Source organism: Pseudophryne corroboree, chromosome 3 (assembly GCF_028390025.1).
Source record: "Pseudophryne corroboree isolate aPseCor3 chromosome 3, aPseCor3.hap2, whole genome shotgun sequence".
NCBI classification, from domain to species: domain Eukaryota; kingdom Metazoa; phylum Chordata; class Amphibia; order Anura; family Myobatrachidae; genus Pseudophryne; species Pseudophryne corroboree.
Window position 1 is genome coordinate 535,936,462 of NC_086446.1, and position 6,290 is coordinate 535,942,751.

Genomic DNA, 6,290 nt, shown 5'->3' on the forward strand with positions numbered 1-6,290 from the left:
TGCATGTACATCGGCCGTAACCTTAGATCGACACATATTTGATCGACAGTAACAACTGATCGACAGTTAAGAAGTCGAATATATTAGTTAGACATAATATAATGGTCAACGTAATTTACATAAGTCATAGGTCGAACCGCTGATAGGTTGACCTTTAATAGATCGACTGCACAAAGGTCGACCTGGACTTGGTCGACCGCTACTAGGTTGACTGTTAATAGGTCGACCTGCTGTTGGGTCGACTGCCGTTAGGTTGACCCGCTAATAGTTCAACTGCTAATAGGTTGACCGGTAATAGGTCGATATCTAATATGTTGCCTGTCACCAGACCTATCCTCAGTGTAGATATCAATATCTTCCACAATGGCCGTTAATAGCGGCTCGCTCGGCTAGCGGTCCGGCCGACCCTACTTGTAATAGTGCCACTGCAAATACCACAATGCCCTTGCACTGCTACCCGCTCTGGTAGCACTGTAACCCCCTTCATTCCCCCACCCATGTCTGTCAGCACCCCTGGGCACCCTCCTTCACACCTGCTGCACACCTGCAACGCTGCCTCTTCCCCTAGCCACCCCGAGACCCGTCTAAACCTAGACGCTGCCACCATCCCCCCTAGTCACCCCACTGCCTGTCTACATTTAGACGCGTAGCTATACACCCCAGTTCATAGCGGTCTGCTGTCCGGACTCTATTTTTTACCATGGCACTACAAGTACCACAATGCCCTTGCACTGCTCCCCGCTCTGGTAGCACTGTAACCCCCTTCATGCCGCCACCCATGTCTGCCAGCACCCCCAGGCACCCTCCTTCACCCCTGCTGCACACTTGCAATGCTCCTTCCCCTAGCCACCCCGAGACCCGTCTAAACCAAGACGCCGCCACCATCCCCCCTAGTCACCCTGCTGGCTGTCTACATTTAGATGCGCAGCTATACACTCCAGTTCATAGCGGTCTGGCGTCCGGACTCTATTTTTTACCGTGGCACTACAAGTACCACAATGCCCTCACAATTCTACCTGCTCTTAGAATGACAGTTTGCTGCAGGGACTGGGGTCATGGTTAAAAACCGGAACAGTCCGAACCCCGGAACGCCGGACCGGCTCCCTGCAACAAACTCAGCCATTCTGGAGCTTGTAGTGTGGCTCCATGTCCATGGGGTGTTCCTTCCTGGGGAGGTGTTGCTGACAACTGTCACAAGCGAGACCTGGGGGAGAAATTACAGCCTGCCCGTATGGTCCGGGGATGGTGTGATATCCGGAACAGTCCGGATCTTACAGGGAGGCTCTCTCCCTCACGGCCTCGCTTGTGACAGCTGTCACAGACAACCCCCTATACAGATCACCCCCCTAGACGGTGATGGACGTGGATAAGCACTGAAAGCTCCAGAATGGCAGATTTTGCTGAAGGGATCTGTTTCGGTCCAGCCTTCCTGGATCCTAACTGTTGATTACAGCCTCCCTGTATGGTCCTTACAGCTGTGACAGGGGCGCTGAGCCGGCACGATCCAGCATTCCTGGATCCATTCCCGTTTCTGTTTTTTTACCCATAGACTTATTTACTGTACTTTAATGATGCTATACACATTGCACTGATAACACCAATCAAAACAATACACGTCCCTTCGTGCCAAAATCCAACCAATAAAATATACGCCTACATAAGACAAATCAACAGTTCAGTATGGCCTGACGTATTAGTGGTGCCACTAAATTAGCCAATTAAACTACATGAATCCTATAGTGAAGGAGGAGCTATGTTCCTGCTCTTTTACACCCGCCCTTGCTTAGGCGCCATTTTCTGGATATTGCTACCTGGCTTTATACTGTCTGTTAGCATCTAAGGATTGGCTTCTGGCGATTCTGATTACGATATCAGAGCTTTTCTGGAGACGTGACCGGGAGGAAGGAGTGTTCTTCCGATGCTGAGGAGGAGACCCATCTTGTTTTTTTTTCTCATCTTAAAAGGTAAGCGCTGAGCTAACTGTACTCTGTCTGTCTTTCTATTACACTCTCATCCCAGATAAATGTCCTCTATTTCTTATTTTCTTTTTCAACTTCTGCTTGTCCTTTTACAAACCTCTCCACAACACCCCTGGACAACCTCTGTTCCCTCCCACACATAGGCACCAACACGCTCCCCATAACGTTATAATAACTTTACGTGGAGGTATTAGTGTGGCACTTATAGTTTAATACATGTGTAATAGGTGTCCGCAAAACTCCCAACACTTGCCACAAGACTCTCAATGTAACCAACAAGACTCTCAATTATATATATATATATATATATATCTCCTCTGTTATTACTACTACATGTTTATTAGCATCATGGCATCCTCCATTCCTTTAGTTGCACACATTTTCCCTGAAGCACCCCCAGAGCATCACATGCTATCTCTGTAAAGTTAGACGCGTCTATTTTAGTCACCCAGATATTGGCCCTCATTCCGAGTTGATCGCACGTAGCAACTTTTTGCTGCTCGTGCGATCAACTTGACGCCACGATCGCTTGTTCATCCCTGCTATGCTAAAAAAGTTTCCTGCAAAACAAGACCAGGGTCAGACCTACTTACCCTGTGCGATGGATCCAGCGACGAAGGTCCCGGGATTGACGTCAGACATCTGGCTTACAAATGCCTGGATCCGCCTCCCCACGCCTTGAAAACGGTCTTCATGCGATCGCCGCTGCAATCATTTTCTGTGCTGGCGCAGTCACTGCCTGGCGACGACGCAGATGCAGTACCGACCCGTTCGCACCACATCGAAGAAGCGCTGCGTGCAAATGGGTCGGAATGACCCCCATTGACGGTAGCCGTCTAAATTTAGACGCGTCTATCTTTACATCTTTACATACATTTCAAATTTTTAATTTCTCTAGTTACTGCTTAATGTTTGTGAATAATAACTGCCCCATTTTTATTTTTGTGTGTGGGATAGTCTCTTGTTTGATTGTGGTATGTCTTTGATAATTGATTGTATGTTTCTTATTTTGTTTTTGAAAAAAATATATTTTGGCAATTGCATTAAACATGTATTTTTGTAAATTCAGTTATTAATGTTTATTTTATGGTTATAAATTGTTTATATTGGACACTAGCTGGAGTACCCGGCGTTGCCTAGGATTTTAAGAATGTTTGTTTACAAAAATCAATATAAAGATTAAACACACAGGTTGCTACTAACATTTTATTCCTTGTGGAATTGTTTTTATTTCCACCATTTGTAGCTATTTTATTTGGTGGCATTTATTTTTTTTAACGTCAAAACAATAGAACATTTTGTAAATCATCACTGACATATTCATGTCCTGAAATAGTCTGTGCTGCTGGGCCACCCCTAGGGGTGCTAGGGGGTTGTTGTCCCCACAGTGTTTGTTCCCAGAGTGTAATCGTGTGTACACACGGTGAGATATTTTCTTACAATTTTGACTATATAGTCAAAATCGTAAGAAAAGTTAGTGCAGATCGCAAGGTGAAAGTCACTTTGCGATCCCGATTCGATGCCGATGCACGGTCGGCATCGCAGGCATAGATAGACTGTGCAGGCAAGTCAATTTTGACTATCTCTATCTAAGAGACTATCTAAGAGATAGTCAGAATTGACATTTAGCCAAAATTGCAGTCATTATGTGCTTGTGATGCCGACCTAGCCCCTGTTGCATAGTGAGAATTGGGCATAGCCTGAATCTCACCGTGTATATGGGCCTTAAGTCATATGTGTACTAGAGATGAGCGGGTTCGGTTCGTTGAGATCCGAACCCCCCCGAACTTCACCTATTTTACACGGGTCCGAGGCAGCCTCGGATCTTCCCGCCTTGCTCGGTTAACCCGAATGCGCACGAACGTCATCATCCCGCTGTCGGATTCTCGCGAGATTCGTATTCTATATAAAGAGCCTCGCGTCGCCGCCATTTTCACTCGTGCATTAGAGATTGAACGGAGAGGACGTGGCTGCGTTCTCTCCCGGAAAAGCTCCGTATCTGTGCTCAGTGTGCTGCAAATATCTGTGCCCAGTGTGCTGCAAATATCTACGTTCTCTGCCTGAAAACGATCCATATCTGTGCTCAGTGTGCTGAAAATATCTGTGCTCAGTGTGCTGCATTGTGGGGACCACCAGTATATAATTATAGTAGTACAGTACAGTAGGCCACTGCTGTATCTTGCAGCTCTGTGTCAAGTATACTATCCATATCTGTGCTGCTTTATTGTGAGCAGTATATAGTAGGACAGTGCAGCATTTTGGTGACCAGCAGTATACATATAGTACAGTCAGTGGCTGAACTAGCGAGCGGTGGGCCCAGGTGCAACAAAATGCTTTGGGGCCCCCCCATCCCATCCAAGTCCACCCCCTCACCCCTGGAGAGGATCTGGTGAGGGGGACCTGCTCAGGGCCAGAGAAATGGAAACCTAGCAACAGTGCCGTAACTAGACATTTTAGCACTGTGTGCAAGAAACGGCATCGGAGCCCCACCCCTGCATGCAAAACAGGGGCAGTGCGCGCCGTAGGTGCGTGCAAAAATACATAGGGGCGTGACTTCGTGGGGAAGGGGTGTGGCCACAAAATAATACCAATTCCTAAAACGGTGCACAGTAGTCTCCGTTATTCAAATTACACCGCACAGTAGCACCACTACACCAGGTAGAGACCCTTTTACACCTTACGGCGGACAGATTCCTCTTTTTACACATTACGGCAGACAGCGTCCCTTTTAACATATTACGGCAGACAGCGTCCCCCTTTTTACACATAACGGCAGACAGCGTGCCCTTTTTACACATTACGGCAGACAGCGCGCCCTTTTTACACATAACGGCAGACAGCGTGCCCTTTTTACACATAACGGCAGACAGCATCCCCTTTTTACACATAACGGCAGACAGCATCCCCTTTTTACACATAACGGCAGACAGCGTGCCCTTGTTACACATAGCGGCAGACAGCGTCCCCCTTTTTACACATTATGGCAAGCAGATTCCCCCTTTTTACACATTACGGCAGACAGCGTCCCCTTTTTACACATAATGGCAGACAGCGTCCCCTTTTTACACATAATGGCAGACAGCGTCCCCTTTTTACACATAGCGGCAGACAGCGTGCCCTTGTTAAACATAGCGGCAGACAGCGTCCCCCTTTTTACACATTACGGCAGGCAGATTCCCCCTTTTTACACATTGCGGCAGACAGCGTTCCCTTTTTACACATCACGGCAGGCAGATTCCCCCTTTTTACACATTACAGAAAGAAGGAAAAGAAAAGAATGATTATACTTACCCTCTCCGTTGTCTCAGGCTCCTCGGTGCAGCTTCTGGCAGAGATGGATCACGATTCCCGGGCAGAAGAGAAGGAGGAGGAGGGAGGTGGAGGAGGGAGCCGCAGCAGCTGGGATGCGATTAACAGCGGCTGAAGACAGCCTATAGTGAAGCAGAGGGACAGCAGCAGCAGCGCCTCAACCAATAACACAGCGCTGCTGCGGCTCCCTCCTCCACCTCCCTCCTTCGCCTTCCCCCCGTACCGCTGCGCTCCTCTCCTCCTCCTGTGTCCTGCGGGTGTTAGGCGCCGGGGTCCGCTCGTCGGTGCGGCCCGGCGCCTAGCAACCAGGGACGCCGTACGCGTACAGCCGCCGGCTCCCTGGCAACGCTAGACGCCGGGCGCACTGAGCCGCACGGACCCTAGCAACGGGGACGCCACTGGCGGACCGCGTCCCCCGTTGCTGGGTCCAGTTAAAATGATTGTGCACCTGTTTCCTGGCCGTGCAGCAAGGCAGCTGCACGGCATTTATGTAATCAGCCCTGTCAGCAGCTGATTGGAGGACTCCTGTTTATATGCACTCTCAGGGCTTCTCACAGACGCCGGTAATAGCTTCCTGCATGCTGTCCTTGTTTGCTGAGAGTCTGTTTCCAGTCTTGCTGTATCCGGTCGTTCCAGTCTCCAGTAGTCCTGTACTCGGAAGTTGTCATCTTGTTCCTGGAGTCCTGACTGATCACCGTTTAACATCCAGTGGTGTTCGTGAGTCGCGGCTTTGCCGTGTGTTGCGGCTTGGCCGCTTTACCATTTATTATTTGTGTTTTGGAGCATTTTGCGGAGGGTTCCGCTTCCACAGGTCCACTCTGGTATCCGGCGGTGCTGGGTAGGAGTATTGGACAAGTGGATTTTTGGTTGTCCTTTTCCCTGGCGGTTTTTCCGCACATACTTCAGGTCTTTGCTAGTTAGCTTGTTGCCCCTGGCCTGTTGTCAGTCAGAGGTCCTCTTGTTATCATCCTGCCTCGGATTTCCCTTTGTCTCTCATTAAGA